Here is a 26,028-nt window from a genome sequence, read left to right on the forward strand (position 1 = left end):
TCTGATGTAAACATTTCGATACAATTGCATTAATTTTTAATTTCCACACAATAAAAATATTTCGTTACCTCACTTCTGTCTTATAGTGTCTTATTTATCAATTCAGAAATTTGCCGATACTGAAGCTATACCTTCCTAGAAAGTAGCATTTTTTAACATTCATACAACTTATAATGCTTTTTCAAGTAGTCCTTAAAATTTTTCCAAACTTCCTCCGTTTCTTCTTCTCCCGAGTCTCGAATTCTGCCAGTCATTTCAGCCAACTCCATATAGTCCATCAGCTGCGTCTGCCATTCTTCCAATGTGGGTAAATTTTGTGTCTTCCAGTGCTTTGCCAACAGAATCCTCGCTGCTGTAGTAGCGTACATAAAGAAAATTCTATCTTTCTTGACCATCCTCTGGTCTACCATGCCCAAAAGGAAGGCCTCCGGTTTCTTAGGTAAGGTGAATCTCAGCACCTTTTTTAGTTCATTATGTATCATTTCCCAGAAGGCCTTCACTTTCGGGCAGGTCCACCAGAGGTGTAAAAATGTCCCTTCCTCTTCCTTACATTTCCAGCATTTATTGTCAGACAGGTGATATATCTTTGCAAGCTTGACTGGGGTCATGTACCACCGGTATATCATTTTCATAATGTTTTCCTTCAAGGCAGTACATGCCGTGAATTTCATTCCGGTGTTCCATAACCTTTCCCAGTCTTCAAACATAATGTTATGCCCCAAATCCTGTGCCCACTTTATCATAGAGGATTTGACAATCTCATCCTGTGTGTTCCATTTAAGCAGCAAGTTATACATTCTCGAAATTAGCTTGGATTTTGGCTCAAGCAACTCTGTTTCTAGTTTCGATTTTTCCTCCTGAAAACCCACTTTTTTGTCTGCTTTAAAAACTTCCTGAATTTGAGCATAATGCAACCAATCTCGCACCTTGTTTTTTAACTTTTCCATACTCTGTAACCTCCATTTATCTCCAATTTTTTCAATTATTTCCCAATATTTAGGCCAGTGGGCCTCCATATTGAGTCTTTTACGTGCTTTGGCCTCCATCGGTGAGAGCCACCTCGGAGTTTTACTCTCCAATAAGTCTTTATATTTTGACCAGACCATGAAAATTGCCCTTCTGACAATATGGTTTTTGAACAATTTATGAACTTTAACCTTGTCATACCACAAATATGCATGCCACCCAAAAGCATTATCAAATCCCTCCAGGTCAAGGACATCGGTGTTCTCCAATAAGATCCAATCCTTCAACCAGCAGAGGGCTGCAGCTTCGTAATATAACCTCAAGTCCGGCAGGGCAAACCCCCCTCTTTCTTTCGCATCTGTTAGTATTTTAAACTTTATTCGGGGCTTTTTGCCCTGCCAGACAAATTTGGACAAATCCCTCTGCCATTTTCCAAAACATTCCACCTTATCCACGACCTGGAGGGACTGAAACAAAAATAGCATTTTCGGCAATACATTCATCTTTATGGCAGCTATTCTGCCCAACAAGGAAAGTTTTAATCTTGACCATGTTTCCAGATCTCTTTTTATCTCTGCCCAACATTTCTCATAGTTGTCCTTAAATAAATTCAAATTTTTGGAGGTCAAATGGACCCCTAGGTACTTTACTTTTTTGACCACATTTAGTTCTGTTTCTTTTCTGAACTCCTCTATTTCAGTAGTTGTCAAGTTTTTTGCTAAAACTTTAGTTTTTTGTTTATTCAGCTTGAATCCCGCCACCCGACCAAAATCAGAAATTAATTCTAACGCTCTTTTAGTACTAGAGGCTGGCTCCTGTAATGTTAATACCAAGTCGTCTGCGAAAGCTTTCAGTTTATATTGTTTCTCTCCGACCACAATTCCCTGTGTCAACTGGTCGTTTCTGATCATGTTCAGTAGCACCTCCAGAACTGAAATAAACAGCAGAGGAGATAGAGGGCACCCCTGTCGTGTCCCTTTTTCAATTTTAAACTCCTCTGTCACCACGTTGTTTACTATCAATTTGGCCTTTTGTTCTGAATAAATTGCTTCTATTCCATTTTCAAACCCCCGCCCTACTCCCATCCTTTCCAAATTTTTCTTCATAAACAGCCAAGAAATGTTGTCAAAGGCCTTCTCCGCATCAATAAAAATCAACACCGCTCTTGTGTTTGAATTAATCTGTAAAAACTCCAAAATGTCAATGATGTTTCTTGTGTTGTCAAATAAATGCCTACCAGGGAGAAAGCCTGCTTGGTCCTTATGAATAACTTCATTTAAGACTTTCTTAAACCTACTTGCCAAAATGTCTGCAAAAATTTTATAATCCACATTTAGGAGTGAGATAGGACGGTAGTTTTTAAGTTGAGTTTTTTCAGATTCTAGTTTTGGGATCAGCGTGATGAAGGCTTCTTTCCACGTTTCCGGTGCCTTCCTCCCCTCCATAATCTGATTGCAAACTTCCAACAATGGTTGTGTCAATGAGTCCTTCAGTACCTTATAATATTTGGAAGTAAGCCCATCAGGTCCCGGAGATTTGCCCAGTTGGAGGTTCTGAATGGCGCATTCAATTTCTTGGGTTGTAATATTACAGTTCAGGGTTGCTCTCATTTCCTGGGGTATTTTTTGTAATCCATTAGTTATGACAAATTGGTCCACCTCTGAGCTTTTTTGTGGCCTTTGAGAATAGAGTTCTTTAAAATATTTCTGGAAGGACCTTCTGATTTCTTCGGGTTTCTGAACCATTCTCCCTTCAATCTCTAGATTTGTAACTGTGTTAAGTTTTTGTCTCTTTTTCAACTGCCAGGCTAACAATTTTCCACATTTGTTTGCAGATTCAAAGGATCTTTGTTTCATTTGTTTAATTTTCCATTCCACCTCTTGATTTATCAGTTTCGAATATTGTGCCTGGAAAAACTTCACTTCTCTCAATACTTCCTTCGATTTGGGCCTGGATCTCAGTTTTCTCTCTCCTTCTCTTATTTTCTCCAAGATCTTCTCCTTCTTTTCATTCCAGAGTCTTTTTTTAATCGTGTTCTGTTGTATTAGAAACCCTCTTATCACTGCTTTGCTTGCGTCCCAGATTATTCTTTTTTCCACATTTGTCTTTAAGTTTATTTCAAAATAGTCCTTTAAAACTTTTTGGGCCTTCTTAACAATCTCCTGATCTCTTAACAAGGCGTCATTCATTCTCCATCTGAACGATCCGGTTGTATTTAGTCTCAATTCCATTCTCAAGGCGTTGTGGTCGGAGCAGGTTTTTGGGCAGATTTCCACTTTTCTGGTCTTAGGTGCCAGCCCTCTAGTTATCCATATTTGGTCGATTCGCGTCCATGTCATATGGGCCTCAGAAAAGAAAGTTCCTTCTTTCCCTAGAGGGTTCTTGATCCTCCATATGTCGATCAAATCCAAATTGTCAGTCATTTCAAAAAAGGTTTTTGGAAGTCTGCCATCTTTCGTTATATTAGCACTTTGTGACTTATCCATATTCACTGAGGCGACACCGTTCATATCTCCCAACATGATAATGTTGTTATAGTCCAAATAGTCCAGCATAATCTCATGCAGCTTCTTAAAAAATTCCGATTTTCCATCATTTGGGGCGTAGATTCCTAGAATTAAAAACTTTTCTCCTTGTGTCTGGATTTCAATTGCCAAAATTCTGCCCTGTTCGTCTTTAAATACAAATTTTGGGGACAAGTTCTCCTTTGCATAGATCACCACTCCTCTTTTCTTAACTTTATCCGATGAAATAAATTCTTGGCCTAACCTTTTATTAATTAGCACTTTTCTATGGAGTCTTGTCACATGTGTTTCTTGCAGGCAAATAATGTCCAATTGTTCTTTTTTCAAAATATGAAATACTTTTCTGCGTTTTTCTGGAGAATTCCCGCCATTTATATTCCAACTAAGAAGCTGTAGAGACATCCCGGTCTACTTCTTGGATATCACAGTTGGGTATCTAATTTGTCTTCCTTTTCCGGAAGCTGTGGTGCCGGGCCGCCTCCAGATGGTGTGGATCCTGGTGGTAATCCCGGTGGTGGAGGCCAAGAATCTGCGGCTCTCTTTTGGAGGTCCTCCTCGTTGTCGTGTAGAAACTTCTGGTGGTCTTCTGGCGTTTTGATTCTTACCTTCTTTCCTTTATAGGTAAATGACAGACCTTGAGGAAATTCCCACCTGTATGGGATTGCGTTGTATCTTAACAATTTGGCCAAGTCTGTATATGTGGCTCTAAGGTCCAACAAATATTTAGGAATATCTCTATAAATTTCTGCCCTTTTACCTTCGACTTCCAGGGATTTTTTAAAGTGTTGGCCTAATATCTTGTCTCTTTCCTCTCTTGTTCTCAAACAAACCAAACAGTCTCTGGACTTATCTTTTTTAACCGATCTTCCCAGTCTGAAGGCCGTCACGATCTTGAAGTCTTTATCTTCTTCAACCCCCCAAAATTTAGAAAACAGCTCCGTCAAGAATTTCTCTAGGTCGCCCTGTTCCAACTCTGGGACAGCCCTCAGCCTAAGATTACATTCCTTACTTTTCAGTTCCACCATTGACAGGTAGGCTTGCTGTTCTCCTACCTGTCTTCTCAGAGGTCTTACTTCCCCTTTGATCTCTTCCACCTTCTTGCACGCTTGCTCAGCTTTTTGATTGGCTTCCGCAGCTAATTTGTAGTTCTCCGCCGTAGCTCCTTGCAGTTTCTCAATAGCCTGGGTATGCTGCGAAACCTGATCTGTTAACTTGCTGATAGTAGATGTAGCTCTATCAATTTTAGATGACTGATCGTCCACCTTCTTATTCAAAAGTGCCAATTGTTCCAAAATTTGTTTCAAGACTGGATCAGTTCCTCCAGCTGCCATTTCTTCTGTAGCAGGCGTTTCAACTTCCTCCTCCTGCGCCGTCAACACAGTAGGCACCGAGGATCTACGATGGTGAATCAAGGTTGTTTGGACCAGCTGCCCAGCTCTCTTGTCTTTTTTCTTTTCTTTAACTTCCTCAGCTAAAGCTTCCTTAGCTTTAGCTGCTCTTGTTTTCGCTGGGCCACTCATTCCCCAGCTGCTGTTCAAGGTCAAATAGTCTTTCAGTCCATGAGAAAGGCAAGTCCAGAGTATAAACAATTAAACCACAAAAAATCCCAATAAGATACAGTTCCCAGGCTACTATGTCTCCGCAAATCCACTAGGGGGGGTTTTCAAAGGAAAGAAAGTTTCTTTTCCACCATCAAAGCTCCTATTTCGACTGAAATCCCCAAGTTCAGAAAGGAGGATTTCAGAGAGTTCTGTTTCGAATTAGTGCCACAAGGTAACAGAGAGGTTTCAATAACAGTATTAAAGCGATAGTGTATCCATCAGTGCAACAGTTTATGTTAAAAGAAAAGTTTCTGCAGCCTGACAGTACTCATTTGCAACACTGGCAGTCCAATAACTCGGTTGTCCCCTTCAATTCCACGTCTCTTCACAATAGGAGGAAGATTCTCTAACACATTGGACTAAAACATTTATTTCTTCACCCTTTTTCAATTTCTAAAAACACACAGTCTATTAATGCCCCTTCTTATTTCTTTCAAAGTCTCTTTTTAACACTTCAGCCCGCATCGGGTTCTTTGCTTTGCTCCGATTAGCAGGACCGGAAGGCGGACTTCCTGTTACTCGCCTCCCGTTTTCAGCCAAAATAGACAAATTTAAGTTGATCCTTAGTCAGTTCTTTGGTACCCCTTACTCACGGGTAAATTGCAGCCAATCTCGATGTTTTTCAAGAAGAAAGGTCGGCGCTCATCAGCAACAGCAGCGCGGCTTCACTTCCGCGAAAAGAGCGATGAACTCACAGCGCCGCTCCCCCGTTCACGATCCGGAGCCTCTTACGAGGTCCCTTCCTCGCTTCTGGGGGGGCTTCTGGCACCCGCCGAGTCCCACGGCCACAGGCTCGCTCTGCCTGCGGTTTATCTGGATGGGTCTCCGCTTCGCCGTAGCGGAAAACCCTTTTTCGCGGAGCCCCTCTTCACTGGGTAAAGAGGACCGCCATTGCTGTTTTGCGCCGCCTCCGGAAGTTTGAAACAGATATAGGAGCTTGGGTAGCAGCATCATTTTTACCATGGAGATCCTTCCCCAGAGCGATAATTTTAATCTGGCCCATACCTCCAGGTCTTTTTTAATTTTGTTCCAAACCGGGACATAGTTATTTTGGTATAAGTCGATATTTTTGTTAGTAATCCAAATTCCCAAATACTTTATCTTTTTAACTACTTCAATTTCAGTTTGTTGTTGCAGAGTAGCCACCGCATCCTGGTCCATATTTTTAACAATCATTTTTGTCTTGCTCTTATTCATTTTGAAACCAGCCAATTTCCCAAATTCCTCCATCTCGTCCAGAATCGCCTTTATACTTTCTGTAGGTTCTTCTACCGTTAGGACCACGTCATCCGCATAAGCTTTGACTTTATACTTATTTGAACCTAGTGTCACCCCTTTTATTTGTTTATTTTGTCTTATTGCGTTCAAAAGTACTTCTAAGACCACTATAAAGAGCAGTGGCAAGAGCGGACAGCCTTGCCTCGTCCCCTTACATATTTTTATATCCTCAGTCATAACGTTATTGACTATCAGTCTCGCCTTCTGCTCAGTGTATATTGACCTTATACCATTTAGAAATTCTTGTCCCACCTCCATTACTTCCAGGTTTTTTAACATAAAATCCCAGATAACATTATCGAAAGCTTTCTCCGCATCTACAAAGATTAAGCTAGCTGGTTTGTCAGAGCTCTCAGATAAATATTCAATGAGATTGATTATATGTCTTGTATTACTTCTTATTAACCTGCCCGGAAGAAAGCCTGTCTGGTCTTCATGTATTATCCTTGTTAATATCTTTTTTAATCTTTTAGCCAGGATGCCAGCGAATATCTTATAGTCTGTGTTTAATAAAGAGATGGGTCTATAATTCTTAACTTGTGTTAGGTCTGCATCTTGTTTTGGGATGATTGTAATAAAGGCCTCTTTCCACGTTCCGGGCATATCTCTTTCTTTTAGAATATTATTCATTACTTCAATTAGCGGTGTCATCAACGTATCTTTGAATTCTTTATAATAACTCGATGTGAAACCATCGGGGCCCGGTGCTTTCCCTCTTTTCAAATCTTTTATCACTTCTTCTGTCTCTAATCTATCTATTGGGGCGTTTAGCTGTTCTTTTTGCTCAGGAGACATTTTTTTGACGCTCTTTTCTTTTAAATATCTTTCTATTTTTTTCTTGTTATTCCTTTCTTTGTATCTGTATAGTTGCTCATAGAAATCCGTGAATCCTTTCCTGATTTCCTTCGAGTCGGTTGTTTCTTCTCCATTTATTAGTAATTTGTTAATTGTGTTTTGCTCTTTCCTTCTTCTGACTTGCCACGCAAGCCATTTACCTGATTTATTGGCAAATTCGAAATTTTTTTGTCTTAACCTTTTGATATTCCACTCGACCTCCTTGTTTATTATCATTGCAAATTGTGATTGAAGGGATTTTATTTCCTGCATTATTCTTTCATTATTTGGTGTTTTAATCAACTTTTGTTCATTGTCCATTATCTGTCTCAGGATCTCTTTTGACCTCTTATCTCTATTCTTTTTTTTCAAGGCACTTTGTTGAATAAAGAGGCCCCTCATTACTGCCTTACTGGCATCCCAGACCGAACTTGTTTTCACCCCTTTATCTATATTATCTAAAAAGTATTCTCCTAATTTTTTTCGGGTTCTTTCAACAAATCTTTGATCATCCAGTAGGTTATCATTTAGTCTCCATCTTTATGTTCACTCTTCCAATCCCTTCACCTCCATTTCAATTGGGTTGTGATCAGATATTACTTTGGGCTGGATTTCGATTTTTTTAATTCTTGGTGTCAGTTCATTCGATATCCATATTTGGTCTATTCTTGAAAATGATTGGTTCGGTTCGGAGTGATATGTAAATTGTTTCTCAAGGGGGTGTTTCAATCTCCATATATCGACGAGGTTACAATTTTTAACTAATGTGAAGAATGTCTTGGGTAATTTTCCTTGTTTGTTCTTTGAGTTTCTTAGTCTATCCATATCATTTGAGACCACATCGTTCAGATCTCCCATTATTATGATTTTTTGGTCTATATATTCAAATAACTTTTCTTCCAGTGCGCTAAAGAATTCTGTTTTATTCCCATTAGGGGCATAAATCCCTACTATTATCATTGTTTCACCTTGCCATTTAATGCGTACCGCAATTATCCTTCCTTCCTCATCCTTAAATAATTGGTGCGCCTCAATTTTGTTTTTAATGTAAAGTACTACACCTCTTTTTTTCCCACTATCTGAAGAAATGAATTCATTCCCTAACCTCCTATTGACCAGGATTTTCCTGTGTTTTTTAGCCATATGCGTTTCTTGTAAGCACATGACATCCGGGTTTGCCTTTTTTAAAATACGCTCAATTCCATTCCGTTTCTTCTTGTCGTTCAAACCATTAACATTCCAACTCCATAATTTTAGTGACATTTTATTTTATTTTGTTTCTTTAATTTATTTAACCTAAAGTCTCTCTGACTCTTCTCCTTCTGTATCTTCTTCCTCTTCCCCTGGCTTTCTTTCGATCAGTTCTTCCTCTTCTCCTGATTCTATGTCCTCCCTCCGTCCTTTTCCCCCTTCGGCCCCTTTCGGCTCTTCCTCTCCATGTTGGAGATCTTTATATCTTCTTGTGAACTTTCCTATTTCCTCGGGATTTGTCAGCCTTCTTTTGATTCCTTTGTAAAAGAAAGAGACGCCCTCCGGAAATTCCCAGCGAAAATCTATTCTGTTTTTCTTAAGCAGGTATACCAGTGGTTTATAGGGTTCTCTTCGCTTCAACAGTCTTATTGGGATATCTTTAAATATAATTATGTAATTTCCGTCGATGTACAGTCTCTTCTCTCTGTTTTTTTGCAAAATCAGGTTTCTCATCTCTTTATCTTTAAACATGACTAAGCAGTCTCCTGGGAGTTTCTTCGCTTTGCTTGTTTTAGTTCTCAGTCTATATGCATTTTGTATTGTTTCTGCCACTTCCTCCTCCGCTAACCCCATCCATTGTGCTATTTCCTTTATCAATCTCTCTTTTATATTTTCATTTTGTAGTTCCGGGATCTGTCTCAGCCTTAAATTCACTTCTCTTTGTTTGAGTTCATTCATCGCGATAGAGTCTTTTAAGTCTTCTTGCGTTTTGTGCAAGTCTGCTATCTCACCTTTCATTTTTTCTTCTTCCCTTCTCATCTCTTTCATTTCCTGTTTGGTCTTTTTTAGCCCCTCATCCATTCTTTTTGATATCTCCTTAATCTGTCCTTTAAGCTCACTTACTGTCTCTTCAATTTTTTTGTCCATTTTTCCAATTTTTTTATCTACCTGCTCTAGTTTTGTCTCTAAGTTTTTCTCACTTTGCTTTATTTCTGCGAACATCCTCAAAATTTCTGTTTTAAATTCCGTTTCCTGTTTTGAGCTTTTCCTGTCAGATGGGGTCCCCCCCTCCGCCCCTTTTTTTTGAGTATGTGACATTGTCCCGTCTGTTTAGATGTCAAATAATCCACTTGTTATTCCCTGGCAAACCGTCTTCCCGTATATCAAAACTGTTACAAAACTATTACCTTTGAGACGTCTCTTGGGTTTAGAGCTTATCCCTAAACCGCTACCCAATTTGCCACCACTAGGGGGCAGTAACAGGAGGAATAGAAGATATTCGGCCTTACCTAAGTAAACAGCAGATCGCTATAAACGGTACGGGGTACAATAGCTTTGTTTAAAACTCCCCTCCAAATATTTTATATTTAACTACAGCCCCTTCCCCTCTGAGCCTAGTAGTAAGATAGCTCAGCGTTGAGTCTCAAAATCATACAAATTATAATCTTCCTGCCCCTATTCGGGCTATTCCAACCGAGGTCTGCCGAAAAAACTGAATTTATCTCCCCAAACAGGGCTCACATCAATAGTTGGTTCCGGTCAAAATCCTAATGTCCAATTAACCTGATATCCGAGAATTTAACTTATAAATTTTTAGCAGTTCAAGTAGTCCCGGCAATCCAGACAGTATTATGGATTTGGTAGTCCAAATATTCCGAATAGTCCCCACAGTCCAGGTTTAGATGATGAGCGTCGTGAGAAGGTGGCTTCCGGAGCTATAAGGCTGGGTTCAAACTAACAGTTTAGGTAAACGGGATGGCTGTATCTTAACAATGAACGTTCATATTTCGTTGAGCCAGGAGGAGAGTTCTCTCCCTATAACCAAAGCTCAGGAGAAGTGCGAATGAGGAGGTACAAATAAAGTTCCCTTTAGTTCTAAGAGGAAAGAAAAAAAAAACGCAGTGTGTGCTCCCGACCTCCAAAAAGAAATTTCTTTTAGTTGACTTCCCCAACCGGAATGGCAACGCAGTCAGACGATGGTGGATACGGGGGTAAACCCCTCCAGCAGTGAACTGCAAGTTTTTAATGTCCTATATCCCGTTGATTAAGAGTTTTAAGAATCACTTTTAGAGCTTTAAAATGGCGTCTGAGGCACCTCTTCTTATTTCCCCCACCTGAAATGGCGTTGGAGAGTCTTCTAGCTGCTTAAAGTTTCCCAGGGATATTTTAGTAAGCAGTCCCGTCTGTATTCCAACTATGCGGTAGCCCTGTTGTCTGGGTATTTTCCTCTATCTCGCCTCCTTTCTGCTCCCTCTTAGCTTTCCCCCCTTTGTAAAAGAAAAAGGGGGGTTTCTTTTTACTTTCAACTTTAGCTGCCCGAGGGAGACGGAAACAGTATCCACTGGCGGTAACTTACTTTCTTTTTCGGGCTCTGCTCGCGGCGCTGCGTCGTTCCTCCAATGAAGTCAAAACCGGCGCTGAACTCGAGCTTCCTCCACTTTTTACTCGGGGACTTCCTTGGTGTATTTTATATCCAATTTAAAGAGTAAGTCTGTTTTATGGTCCCGAGTTTCTTCGTCTCTGAGAGTGGAGCGCTATCCCTCGCAGGCTCGGGGCTTCGCTAAATCGCCATTCTAACGCCACTGTAATGGCTGCCCGACTGCCGACCGCTCGTTCCGTCGTACTCTTCGCCTTTTCCAAAAAGACTACCTGACGACCGGACGGGCGGCTGCCTGGCACTGCCGGGTACCTGGACCTCTGGCCACCCACCAGAGGGTTAAAGGAAGGTTTTGGCGCCCTAAAGACCTCCAAAATCTGGCGAAAAAGCAAGGGTTTCCTCCGCAGAAAGAACCCTCGCCTGCAGTAGGTTCCGCGCTCCACCGGAAGTCCCTATTATCTATTTTCTATGTATTTTGTATTTTTCATTTCTATTTTTGTATTTTTTGTATTTTTATTTTTTCTCTTTTTTATTCTGTAATTTTTTCCTGTTTATAAAATTTTAATAAACATCCATTAAAAAAAAAGAGAGAGAAGCACTTGGCCCAATTTTAGCCTTTGATTCTGTGAGAGGCGCGCAGTGCTTGGTCTTACGCTGCAGCTCAACTTTAACTAGGTTTACAGCAGAGGAGCAAGTCCTGGAGGGCTGGCTTCCTATTCTGCCTCTATGGGTGAGTTGGCATTGATGAGGAAAATTGCGGGGTGTGAGGCTACTATATTTTTTCACAATATAGTCCGGCCCACCACATGCTCTTGTGGGATGTGAAACACAAGAGCAGTCAAGTACAACATTCCTAGAGTGCACATGTTTACACATGGGGAGGAATGTTTGTCCAGCCAGCAGGTAAACTTCCTGCTTCCTTCTGGGCTGGGAGAAACTTCCTCTACATGTGACTAAAGGTGGGTGTGGCCTCACCTGTGCAGGTAAGGACAAAAGCACAGGGCAGGGCAGCCATCTCTCTCTCTCTTTCACCACATGCATCGAAGAAGCAAGATCTGCTTAGCCAAAGATGCCCTCTTGGCCTCCAGCCAAGAGAGGACAAAGGGACTGTCTTCTTATGGAATAGTTTTCAAGTGTATGTTACTTTTCTAAGCTAAGTCTGCCTTCTGGGATCCGATTGTGAACAGAATGTGAGTAAACTCGTTTTATACTTTTATGGAAGACTGTGTCGTGTCTTATCTTTTATGAGGGAATAAGGGGAAAATACCAGAACAGTTATTATAGAGGCTTTAGCGAGCCTGAGCAAAGGCATCCGCTGCCAATTTTAGAAGAGGGGAATGTTACTCTGCTAAATTGTGGAACTTGTTAAGACAAGTTGGATAAGCATATAATCAGACAATGTATCCTCTCCTGCATCCCTGAACATTCCCACAGGTCTGAGGGACGGTGGACAGGCCATAGGCAAACATGTCCAGGCACCTCTTAAGTAAAGCTAAAGGTAAAGGGAGCCCTGACCATTAGGTCCAGTCATGACCGACTCGGGGTTGCAGCGCTCATCTCACCTTATTGGCCGCCGAGGGAGCCGCCATAAAGCTTCCGGGTCATGTGGCCAGCAGGACTACGCCGCTTCTGGCAAACCAGAGCAGCGCACGGAAACACCGTTTACCTTCCCGCCGGAGCGGCACCTATTGATCTACAGTGGTGCCCCGCAAGACGAACGCCTCGCAAGACGGAAAACCCGCTAGACGAAAGGGTTTTCCATTTTGGAGGCGCTTCACAAAACGAATTTCCCTATGGGCTTCTTCGCAAGACGAAAATGTCTTGCGAGTTCCTGCGGGTTTTTTTTACCTCCCCCCCCTTTTCCTAAGACGCTAAGCCGCTTATCAGCTGATCCGCTGATAAGCCGCTTAACAGCTGATCGCTAAAAGCCGTTAAACCGCTAATAGCGCTAATCCGCTAAGCTGTCAATGGGCTTGCTTCGGAAGACGAAAAAAACGCTATACGAAGAGCCTCACGGAATGGATTAATTTCGTCTTGCGAGCCACCACTGTACTTGCACTTGGACGTGCTTTCAAACTGCTAGGTTGGCAGGAGCAGGGACCGAGCAACGGGAGCTCAGCCCGTCGTGGGGATTCGAACCGCCAACCTTCTGATCCTCAAGCCCTAGGCCTCTACGGTTTAGACCGCAGCGCCCCCCGCGTCCCTCCTGCACATCCATACCCTGGGGCAAGTCTGGGGATGGGCTCTTGGTTTCTTTGGCCAACTAACTGCTCAGTAAGTGTCACCTTTGGGCCAACTAACTGCTCAGTAAGTGTCACCTTTGACCCTGGAGATAGAGGGGGAAATAGTCCTTTCCTTAAGGGCAAGAATGGCGTTGGAATGGAGGAAATTGATGCAGGGGGTGGATTTTCTGAAGTGAGGGGCTTTTCCTAAGCCAGCATTCCATAGGTGAAGTGGCTTGACAGATTTCTTGCAACAAAGGATCACTTTGGGCAATAGAAACCAGTTCATGGGCTTTTGATGGACTGAGTCCATTGTTCTCTCAACAGGCGGCCACTCAGGAGCTCAGTCAAGCTGGCGAAGCTCCGCTGCCCGCAGAAGGGAAACAGGCAGCAGCCCAAGACAGATTCTGTCCACTAGAGGCCGCTAAGCGCTATTGGCTAGCTGTCCAAATCCGATGCTTTTGATTGGGCTATACGCAGCAGTATGTAAATACAGAGTTCATGCCCAAGTCCCTGCTCATATTGATAGGCTTTCATACCAGAAAGAGGGAAGCAGGGTCTTTTCTTCTTAAAAAAAGATGTGGTGCTTGGTGCGACAGGGGAAGGAAAGGGCTTTCTCGAGCTCATTGTCTCGCGCCCTAGCTATGTGGAGGGGTTTCTGGGGAAGGCGAGATCCCTAGCGAATTCCCCCCTCGGAAATTCTGTGTAGCGTATTCTTAGAAAAGGAAAAAAAGGAAAAAGGAGGGGGAGAGAAAAGACTGAAAGGGAAGAAAGGTTTCCTCTGTTCCCCTCCACTCTTCCAAAATAATTCTGAGCTGAGGTGCAGAGCTCTTTTCTCCCTTGTGACCTCCCCACCCTCCTCCTCCTCCCTCCCACCTAACTGGCTGTGTCACCTTGCCTGCCAATCATACCTCCCTTTGAACTGAAGCAGAGTCCCATCCCTGTTTGTGCCAGTTCTGGAGTCTAAAAGCCGTGGAACAGAAAATCCAAGTGTTAAAGATATAACCCATTACTCGGACGCAAAAAAATCTGGGGGACAAATCGACGCAATATGGCTAACAAAAAAGCTGATGTTAAGTTTAGAAAAAGCAGAAATACTAAACAGATTGATATCAGATCATAATCCGGTATCGGTAATAATGAAATTTCAAAATCATACTAAGGGAAGGTGAAAAATGAACGAGGAGGTATGGAGAGACGATCAAAGGGTTAAAAGGGCAAAGGAAATATTGAAAGAATTTTATGAAATAAATGAAAATCAGGATACGGATAAAAAAAATGATTTGGGAAGCGAGCAAAGCCTATATGAGAGGGTTTGTAATACAGTGGTGCCCCGCAAGACGAATGCCTCGCAAGACGGAAAACCCGCAAGACGAAAGGGTTTTCCGTTTGCGAGTTGCTTCGCAAGACGAATTTCCCTATGGGCTTGCTTCGCAAGAAGAAAGCCCATAGGGAAATCTCCGGGGACCTCTTTTAAATGCTGGCGGTGGGGAGCAAAGCCTTTCCCCCCCCCCTCCGGCCTTCAGAAGAGGTCCAGGAAGGCCGGCGGGGGCCGAAAGGCTTTGCTCCCCACCGCCAGCATTTTAAAAGCGGTCCGGGATAGCAGGGAAGCGCTTCCCGTTATCCCGGACGGCTTTTGAAGGCAGGCGGGGGGGAGCAAAAACTTTTGCCCCCCGCCGGCCTTCAGAAGAGGTCCTGGACCTCTTCTGAAGGCCGGCGGGGGGCAAAGGTCTTTGCTCCCGCCTGCCTTCCTTCCCGGGAGAGCGGAGAAACGCACTGCGTTTCTCCGCTATCCCGGATGGCTTTTGAAGGCAGGCGGGGGGGAGCAAAGACTTTCGGCCCCCGCTGGCCTTCCCCCCACCTGCCTTCCCGGGGGCTTTAAAATCGCCCCGGGACAGTGGAGTCCCGCTTTTCTTCCCACCCCCAGCATTTTAAAAAACCCCGGGACAGCGGAGAAGTCCTCTGCTGTCCCGGGGTTTTTTTAAATGCTGGGGGTGGGAAGAAAAGCCCTTGTCCCCCCCCCCCCCCCAGCCTTCAGAAGAGGTCGAGGGACAGACTGTCCCCGGACCTGGTCTGAAGGCGGTTTCCATAGGAATGCATTGATTGATTTTCAGTGCATTCCTATGGGAAACCGTGCTTCGCAAGACGAAAAAACTTGCGGAACGAATTAATTTCGTCTTGCGAGGCACCACTGTACAACAAAAGGGAAAGATAAGGAGAAATAAAGATACCGGTAATAATATTATGAAAATAAATAAACAAATAAGAGAGAAAGAAAAAGACCTAGTGAAAAACCCAGAGAATGAAGATATCCTCCAACAAATAAAGAATTTACAAGCCCACCTATCAAATTTAATAAATAGGGAAGTAGAGAAAAAAATTATATGGATGAAACAATGATATTTTGAACTGGCAAATAAACCGGGTAGGATGCTGGCATGGTTTATCAAAGAAAGACAGGTAGAAAGAGTAATAAATAGAATTATTGACGAAGAAAAGGAAATCATTGACCCAAAACAAATTAAAGAAAATTTTATAAAATATTACAAAAATTTATATAAAGTAGAATTAAAAGAGGAAAAGATAATTCAAAAATACCTATCAGAAAATAGACTACCAGATATAGAAGAAGAATATGCAATATTAAATTCAAATATTGAACTTGAAGAGATTAAAAAAGTGATTAAAAATATGAAGGAGGGGAAATGCCTGGACCAGACAGAATCTCAGTAACATATTATTAAAAAATAGAGGAAATAATAACACCCAAATTGTAATTAATTATGAATGAAATTTTAGATAAAGGAGAAATACTGAGCTGGTCCAGGGGGGAGGTTACCGTGGGGCGAGGTCCAGGACCTGAGTTGAGGGTCGGCAGACAGTCCTCCTCGGCCGAAGCGGGGTCCACAGCGAGACGCTGGGCAAGGACAGGAACTCTGGGGGAACAGGACTGGATGCTGGCCAAAACAGCTCTTCAACGACGTTGCTCCCGCAACCTGGGACCGGGCTGACTGGCCTTTATCTTCTCTGAGGAGAGGGCGGTACCGGCCCCCAGGAGACCCACCTCTCCTGGCCTTAAGGCGAGCATTCCACCTGGGAGAAACCAGTTCCCTTCGCCTCTCTGCCCTGAGCCTCTCCAGTTCAGGAGAGGCTGAAGGGTTACTGGGCCCAGGGGAAGACTCACCTGTAGGCACTGAGTCCTCAACCACCTCCGGAGCCAGAGTGGATTCACCTGGTGTCTGCTCCTGAGGATCCGGCACAGGTGCAGGCGCTTCAGAATCAAGGCCTTGCCCCAGTTCAGCCGGCCCTGGAGGTGGGGACTCCTGTGCAGGCTGGGATTCCTCCGGTTCAGCCTCTGAATCGAATTCCCAGCCCCCCCCCCCTCAATCAAGGGTCTGGACCCGGCTTGCTGGGGTACGCCGCATGGAAGTCTCGGAGGCAGGCAGGCACGTGGACGTTGGCTGCTGGTTCCCAGGAATGGTCCTCCGGTCCATACCCCTTCTAGTCTATGAGATACTGCAGATTTCCCCTGCGGTATCGGGAGTCCAGAATGTGTTCCACCTCATACTCAGGCTCCCCCAAACCAAAACTGACTGCAGTCGGGGATGGTTCGGGTGGAACTCGTTGGGTGAGGCCACTGGACTCAGAAGGGACCTGTGGAATACCGGGTGAACCTTCAGGGTTGCGGGCATCCGGAGACGGAATGCCACAGGCGAGACCTGGTCCACGATAGGAAACGGGCCGGTGAAACGGGTGTCCAGCTTCCCCGAAGGTCGAGAGGGGTGGAGGTGGCGAGTGGAGAGCCATACCAGGTCATCGACGTGGAGTTCCGGCCCCACCTGGCGGTGGCGGTCGGCCTGGGCCTTGTACGCCTCCTTGGCCTGGCGCAGTTGCTCCATCAAAAGCTGTTGCTGGGACTGGAGCTCCTGAAGCCACTCCGTCACCGCAGGGACCACGGATGTCGGCAGCACATCCGGAAACAGCCATGGATGATAACCCTAACTGGCCTGGAACGGGGTCTGCTGGGTGGATGCATTCACCGCATTGTTGTAGACAAACTCCGCCAATGCTAGGTGGTCGACCCAGTCATCTTGCTGGTAGCTGCAGTAACACCGGAGGTACTGCACCAGCACCGCGTTCGCCCGTTCTGTCTGGCCATCGGTCTGTGGGTGGTAGGCTGATGAGAGACAGACCTCTGTCCCCAGGGTCGGGTGCAATGCTCACCAGAAACAGGATGTGAACTAGACGCCCTGGGCGGACACCACACACTCAGGTAGGCCATGCAGGCGGAAGACATGCTGAAGGTACAGCTGAGCGGTTTCCTTAGCTGTGGGTACGGATGGGCAGGGGGCACAGTGCACCATCTTAGTGAAATGGTCGGAGAAAACTAGAAGGCAGGTACAGCCACGAAATGGGGGTAAGTCCACTACAAAGTCCAGCAAAACCGTGTGCCAAGGATGTGGTGGGACTGGCAATGGCTGAAGTAGGCCAGGGGGTCGCCCGGTAGGGCCCTTGGCCCACCGGCAGACATCACAACCAGCGACGTAGCGAGCCACGTCAGCCTTCAGGCGGGGCCACCAAAACTCACGGTTTACCAGATGGGTGGCCCGATACCGCCTAAAGTGTCCCGCTGCTGGGGCATCATGGGTCATCCGAAGAACCTCAGCCTGCAGTTGCCCTGGCGGAATGTACAGGCGACCGTGGTGCAGCAGAAGGCCCTGATGCAAGACCAGCCCCGGATACTGAGGGCATGACCCTTCGGCCAGTTCCCGGAGTCGTTCCTGGGCCCAAGCGTCGACCCGCTGCTGTTCCCGCACCCGAGACTGCAGTGTCTCAGCCTCCTGGGTGGCCAGGAACGCAGCCGGTGGTAGGATCGTGGTGGGTACTGCTTGCTGTACCGTGTCAGCGTTGTCTTCAGGTTTCCGGGACAGGGCATCCGCCTTCTGGTTTTGGGAGCTAGGGATGTAGCGGATCCGAAACTGTAACCGGGAAAAGAACAACGCCCACCGGATCTCCCTTTGGTTCTGCTTGCGGGTGGTCTGGAGGTACTCCAGGTTCCGGTGGTCGGTTCTCACCTCCACCGGGTGTCGTGCCCCCTCAAGATGGTGGTGCCAGACCTCAAAGGCCACCTTGATGGCCAGTAGTTCCCGCTCCCATACGGTATAGTTACGCTCCGCTGGAAGGAGCTAGCGGGAATAGAAGGCGCAGGGTAAGAGTGGCGCATCAGGTCCATACTGCTGAGACAAGACGGCACCGAGAGCCGTACTGGAGGCGTCGGTCTCTACCACAAAGGGTCGAGAGGGATCAGGATGTTGCAAGATCAGCACTTTCTGGAAACAGGCCTTGAACCCCTGAAACGTCTCCTCTGCCTCCTTGTCCCAGGAAAATGGCATCTTGGGGTGCAGTAGCCAGGTCAACGGGTGGTGCGATGAGCATAATCTGCAATGAAGGTCCGGTAATTGTTGGCGAACCCCAGGAAACGCTGTAGGTCCTTGCGGTTCCGAGGTGCCGCCCATTCCCGAACCGCTGCCACCTTCCCAGGATCCATCTGCACCCCATCTGGAGAGAGTCGGTGACCAAGGAAGTCCACTGACCGCTGATGGAACTCGCACTTGCTGAGCTTCGCATACAGGCGGTGCTCTCGCTAGCGCTGCAGCACGGTCCGGACATGACCCTCATGGCGAGCCGGGTCACGGGAGAAAACCAGAATGTCATCCAAGTACACCACCACGTACTTGTCTAGCAAGTCCTGGAACACGTGGTTGATGTACCGTTGGAACACAGCGGGTGCGTTGCACAATCCGGAGGGGCATAACCAGGTATTTGAACTGCCCGTATCGGGTCCTGAATGCTGTCTTCCACTCATCCCCAGCTCGGATCTGAATTAAATTGTAGGGCCCCCGGAGGTCTAGCTTGGTGAACACCTGTGCCCCTTGCACCCGCCCCAGCAACTCCAAAATAAGGGGCAAGGGGTACCGGTCTAGGATGGTAATTTTGTTCAGGGCCCGGTAATCATGGCAAAGGCGAAACTCCCCACATTTCTTCTTAACGAAGAGCACTGGCTCAGCGGTGGTAGAAGGCCTAATGAAACCACGCTCCAGGCTCTTGCGCAGGAAGTCCTGCAAAGCTTCGTGCTCTGGCTCTGTTAGAGAGTATAAGCGACTCACCGGCAGGGGCGCTCCGGGCTGGAGGTCTATGCCGCATTCAAAAGACCGATGCGGTGGCAGCTGGTCTGCCCCCCGTTCCTCGAACACGTCTTGGTAGTCCCGGTACTCGGCGGGGAGCGTGGATGCAGCCTCCTCAGTGGGTGCGGCTGCTAGCATCTCGGACCGAGCATGGGGACATGGGTCTGGAAAGTGCACCGTCCGATTGACCCAGTCAATCTGAACATTGTGAGCCTCCAGCCAGTCCATCCCGAGCACCAGGGGGAACCGGGGCATGGAGGCAATGTCAAAAGTTCGCACCTCCCGGTGCTGCTGGAGACACATGACCAAGGGCTGGGTCTCCCGAGTGACGGCACCCGAACGCAGGAGCCGTCCGTCAATTGCCTCCACCTGTACCGGTTCTGGCTTGTTCTGAAGTGGCACCTGATGAGCGGCAAAGGCAGTGTCCATATAGGAGCGGGTTGCCCCCAAATCTACCAGAGCGTGGGTAAGAATCCAGGGCCCACCTGGAGGGTAGAGATGCACTGGAACCATGAGATGTCACAATTCCACTGGTGAGGGCCCCTCTTGCATGGTTTGGGACCCCAGGTTGCTAGGGCCTTCGGCTACAGAGGTTGGCGGTTTTCCTGCGACTGGCATCTTCTCGGGACAGGTTCGGGCGTAATATCCACTCCCACCGCAGTAAAGACACAGGTTCCCCTCCCGACGCCGCATCTTCTCCGAGGGGGAGAGGCGAGGTCGCGCAGCCCCGAGCTGCGTTGGCTCGTCCGGCAACTCGGCTGCGGGCATGGACCTGCTGGGAAGGACAGGAGCCAGGAGCTGGGGGTGCTGGCGGTCCCGGGCCTGGCGACGGTCCTCCAACCGATCCTCTATCTGCAGGCTCCGCTGAATAAGGGCGTCCAGCATGGTGGGACGATCCATCATGGCCAACTGGTCCAGTATCTCGTCCGACAGTCCCTCAAGATACTGGTCCCAAAGTGCAGAGTCATTCCAAGACAAGTCTTGCGCCAACAGCCGAAATTCCATGGTGTAGGAGGCCGCAGTGGACTTGCCCTGTTTCAAATGCCTAATTGCCCAGTTGGCTTGACTCTCCTTCTGGGGGTTGCCGAATGCGGCCTCCAAATGGTTGCAAAACCCCATATAGTCTGTCGGCAAGGGGGAGTCTTGCCTGAGCAGTGGCAATGCCCACTTGGCTGCCTGGTCCTTTAACAAATTTATGATCAAAACATGTGAAAGCTTAAATTTAGGTAAAAGATTTATGAATGGAATTCAAGCAATCTACAAAAAACAAACAGCTAAATTAATCCTAAACAACGAAATTACAGAAGAATTCGACATAGAGAGAGGGATGCGACAGGGATGTCCTTTATCCCCACTCCTATTTATAACAATATTAGAAACTCTATTAATAGCTCTGAGAAAGGATGAAGAAATAAAGGGCATATGTCTTGGGACACAGTGTTATAAAGTAAGAGGATTTGCAGATGATGTGATCATTACAACCGAAACACCAAAAGAAAGTATAAATAAAGCATTGGAAAGAATGAAAGAATTTGGTGAAGTAGCAGGATTCAAATTGAACAAAGATAAATCGAAATTGATAACTAAAAATATAGGCGAGAAAGGAAAAAAGGAATTAGAAGAAATAACAGGACTAAAAATAGAAAATAAAGTGAACTACTTAGGGATATGGATTACAAATAAAAATACAAATTTATTTAAGGATAATTATATTAAAAAATGGAAAGAAATTAAAGGAAGTATGGACAAATGGGGAAAATTAAAACTATCATTAGGAGGAAGAATATCTATGATTAAAATGATGATACTCCCCAAAATTCTACTTTTATTCCAAACGATTCCAATTGTAATAGGAACTAAATATTTTATAAGCTGGCAAAGAGATCTTGCAAATTTTATATGGCAGGGGGGGAAAGCAAGGATAAAATCAGAAGTAATGATGGGCCCAAAAGAAAGTGAAGGATTCGCAGTGCCAGATTTAAGGAAGTATTCTGAGGCAGTGTGTTGGTGCTGGATAAAAAAATGGATATTATTAAAAGATAATGAAGTCCTAACATTAGAGGGCTGGGACAAAATATATGGCTGGCACGGCTACTTATTCTATGATAAAAAAGAACAACACAAAAAAATTACAAACCACATAGTAAGAAAGGCTCTATTGGATGTCTGGGAAAGAACAAAAGGAAAAATTATTGAGAAAACTCCCCAATGGGTTTCACCAGTGGAAGCAAATACAACATTAAAGAGTAATGTAAAAGAGACTTGGCCAACATATAAGGAAATATTAGAGGAAGCAGATGGAAATATTAAATTAAAAACTTACGAACAATTACAAACATTTAGAATAAATTGGTTACAATATTATCAATTAAAAGCAACTTATGAAAAAGACATGAAAAGGGGGGATTTGAAAATAAAACCTCAAAATTAGAAAAGGAAATACTACAGAGCGATCAAAAAATACTTGCAAAAATGTATAGACTATTAATGAAAACCACCCTAGAACAAGAGACGAAAGGGGAAAACATGTTAAAATGGGAGCACGATTTGGGATATGAGATAGATCTGGAAAGATGGAAAACTTTTTGGGAGGAAAATATAAATTTTACTGCTTGTGATTTATTAAGGGAGAATTTCAGAAAAATGCACCACAGATGGTACCTAACCCCTGACAGATTGTCAAAAATAAATAAAAGGAACAACGACAAATGTTGGAAATGTAACAGAACAAAAGGTACTGTCAGGGAACTGCCATCAGAGAGAGAGATGGGGGAAAGGCTCCAGGAGAATAGGAGAGACCCTACAGCAGAAGCAGGAACCAGCAGGGGGAGCGCAGGAGTTCCAGCGGAAGGGGAATCGGAGGGAAGGCTCTGGGATACTTCTAGTGAGAATAGTGCAGAGGTATCAAGACCCCCGTTAGCAACTCCCACCCCTCGCCGGAAACTGTCACGCAGAGAGTCACGAAGGCGCATGTCCGTCAAACAGCTTTTATGTTGGAGTAAATTCCGCAGACGCCCACTGTCAGATTCTACCAGCGACTGACGGAGCCATGCTTTGGGGGCTCCGTTAGTGCCTGGGTTTGGTTGACCAGCCAAACCAGAGAGGGATTAAGCTTTTACGCACAAGCAGCTCATTATCCCATCACAGCAATCTGACAGTCTTTGAAAGCGGCTTGCGCAAGATGCGGATAAGGGGAAAACCGCCCCACTTGCCAGAAAGGTGCCTGGATTGGTGCAGAAATTTGGGGGGGATCCCAGGAACTATCAAGCCTTTAGAACGGAGATGCAATATGCTCTCAATCTACTGTTTGATGACTTCCCCGATGAGAGCTCTAGAGTGGCGTACGTGATTAGCCATCTAGAGGGAGGGGCAAAGGACTGGGTCCGACCCCTGATGGCAGCCAATAATGATATCTTAAAGGACACGAGGAAGTTTTTTCGCGCCCTGGACCTGATGTTTTCCAGCGAGATTGAGCAGGGGGTGGTGCGCAGGCAGTTAATGGCGTGCAAACAGGGGAGCCGATCTGTACGTGAGTACTGGACTGAGTTCACTATGCTGATTCATAGACTGGGGTGGGATCTGGCAAGTGAACCTATTCATATGATGTTTGAAGAAGGGCTCTCTCCGGCAGTGAAAGATGAACTTTCCCGGGCGCCCAGGGCGGAGTCTATGGATCAGCTGACTAAATCTGCGCTGGCCATAGGAGCGCGCCTAGAAGCAAGGGCTTTTGAAAAGCGGGAAGGGAAAGGGGAACGTTGGAAGGACTTCCGCATTCCAGAGATTCTGGAGCAGTCTTTCCCGCCAGCAGAGCCGATGGAACTTGGAACAGCGCGCGCGCACGCAGTTTCAAACACCAGTGAAGGGCGGAAGAAGGAGGGAAAGAGCGCCAAGAGATGTTATCTCTGCCAACAGCCAGGGCACTTTGCCAGAGTCTGTCCGCAGAGGAAGGAATGGCAAGGGATGGCGGGAACTGTTGGGGGGAAGGAGGAAGGAGAAACCGAGGAGCAAGTAAAAGCCAACGCCTGGCTGCCAACATCAGGGCACAGCAGCCAGGCCAGGGAGTAGTGAATGTGCCCACGCCGGAGCCTCCAAGACCAGCGCTTGTGATAGACGTGTTGCTGGAACTGTCAAACGGACACCCACTAAAGATAAAAGCGCTATTGGATTCAGGCAGCTCCTGTAATTTCATGAGTAAGGAGTTTGCAGCTGAACACCAGATACAGACTATTCCATTAAGTAAGCCTTTGCAGGCCATTGATGGGAGGGAACTGTTGGGAGGTGAAGTGAGCCAACAGACTGTACCAATGATTATGAGGGTGGCAAGACACACAGAACTGATAGCGTTTAACGTAGCCACCTTGGGAGGAGCTCCTATTATTTTGGGAATGAGCTGGCTGGCACTACACGATCCGCTAGTAGGCTGGCATCAGAGAGTGGTTTCCTTTGGATCAGCACATTGCCTAGAACACTGCAAGGAGGGAGAGGGTCAGGCAGGGGCCAGGGCCACTCTAGCAGGGATGGAAGTGACGGACAAGGGGAAGGTGCCACCACAATATGCTGACTTGATTGACGTCTTTAGCGAAAAGGAAGCAGATAAACTGCCACCGCACAGACCATTTGGCTGTCAAATTACCTTACTCCCAGGAGCACAATTGCCAGTGGGCAAGCTGTATGCAATGTCAGACAGTGAGATGCAGGAGTTAAGGGAATTCATTGACAAGAACCTCAAGCGAGGTTTCATCAGAGAGTCACGAGCGGTGGGGGGCAGCCCAGTGTTCTTTGTGGACAAAAAGAAGACGGGTAAACCCAGGCTGGTGTGTGATTTCAGGGCCCTAAATGCTGTGTCAGAACCAGTGACTTTCCCTATGCCTAGAATTGATGATATTCTGACACGGGTGAGAAAAGGGAAAATTTTTACCAAGCTGGACCTTAGGGGGGCATACAACTTGATACGTGTGAGGAAGGGGGATGAGTGGAAGACCACTATGTTCACCCCCTTGGGGGCTTTTGAGTATTTAGTTATGCCTTTCGGACTACAAGGGGGTTCGGCCTGCTTTCAATCATTCATGAATCACGTCCTGGGGCCATTGCTCTACAAGAACTGCGTAGCGTTCTTAGATGACGTCCTGGTGTACTCAGAGAATGAGGAGCAGCATGTGCGAGATGTAAGAGAAGTACTGAGCAAACTGCGAGAAAATCGGCTGTGGGTGAAACTGGAGAAGTGCCAGTTTCATACCAGGGAGGTGGAATTCCTGGGGTACCGGTTGTCTGACAAGGGGTTGGCCATGGATCCCAGCAAGGTTCAAGCGGTACTGGAATGGAAAACACCAAGGACCAAGAAGGACGTGCAAAGGTTCCTGGGCTTCGGAAACTTCTATAGAAAGTTCATCAAAAACTTTGCCCATTTAACAGCACAGCGCCCATCACGGATTGTCTTAGCAGCAAGAAAAAATTTGCTTGGACGGAAGAAGCGCAGCGGGCGTTCGAACGCTTAAAGGCGGCGTTTGCGTCGGAGGAGCAACTTTTGCACGTGGATCTACAGCAACCAATGAGAGTGGAGACTGACGCGTCAGACCGAGCGGTGGGAGCCGTGCTTCTCCAGCCGGGAAAAGATACATCTGAATGGAGACCGTGTGCATTCTTCTCGCGGAAGTTGAACAAATCCGAGAGGAACTACACAGTATACGACCGAGAACTGCTCGCCATTCATGAAGCATTCCGGAGATGGCGGCACTTGCTGATTGGGGCGCAGCACAAGGTTCAAGTCCGGACTGACCACAAAAATCTGGAGTACTGGAGAACAGCCTGAGTGCTGAACCAGAGACAAGTGAGATGGGCCCAGGAGTTCTCCAAATTCAACTTTGAGATTCATTACGTGCCAGGCTCTGAGAACGTAAGGGCGGACGCTCTTTCCAGAAAACCTGAGTACTCAGAGGGGGAGGGCGCGCCTGAGGCAAGGCATGTAATCCCTGAAGACCGCTGGGTGTGTGGGGCGGCATTGGTGGGGCAGAGAGAACTGTTAGAGGGTACGGAGAACGACGAATACGCCCAAGGGAAACTCAGAGAGCTCAGGAGGACAGAGGAGAACACAGGGGGGTTTGAAGAAAAGAACGGGGCGCTGTATTACAAAGGGGCACTGTACATACCCGATGGGGAACTGAGGGGCAGAGTACTCAAGCAGTTGCATGACAGCCCCACAGCGGGGCATTTTGGACAGCACAAAACCATGTGGTTGGTTACCAGGGAGTTTTGGTGGCCCAAGGTGAGGGAGGACGTACGGGAATATGTCAGGGGTTGCGACAGGTGCCAGCGAGCGAAAGGGGAGAGGGCGGCGCCAGCGGGGCTCTTACAACCCTTACCCACACCAGAAAGGCCATGGGAGGCAGTCTCCATAGATTTTATGACGGATCTGCCAAAATCCAAGGGCAAGACGGCTGTCATGGTGGTGGTAGATCTACTAACTAAGATGTGTCATTTTATAGCCTGTTCACATGCGGTCACAGCGGAGGAAACCGCCAAGTTGTTCGTAGAGCATATTTTCAGGTTGCATGGCGCCCCCTTGAGGGTGGTCAGCGATAGAGGGAAACAGTTTACTTCCAGGTTCTGGAGGAAGCTTATGAGCTTACTGCACGTGGAAATCAATTTCTCCACTGCCCGGCACCCAGAAACAAATGGGCAAGCGGAAAGGGCAAACGGGATTTTACAACAATACCTGAGGTGTTATGTAAAGGACCGAGAAAATGATTGGGTAGATAAGTTACCTCTGGCAGAATTCGCCTACAACAACGCGGAGAACGTGTCCACAGGGATGAGTCCCTTTCTGGCAAATTATGGGTGTCATCCCAGGGC

This window comes from Podarcis melisellensis (assembly GCF_964234715.1).
Source record: "Podarcis melisellensis genome assembly, chromosome: W".
Classification (NCBI taxonomy): Eukaryota; Metazoa; Chordata; class Lepidosauria; order Squamata; family Lacertidae; genus Podarcis; species Podarcis melisellensis.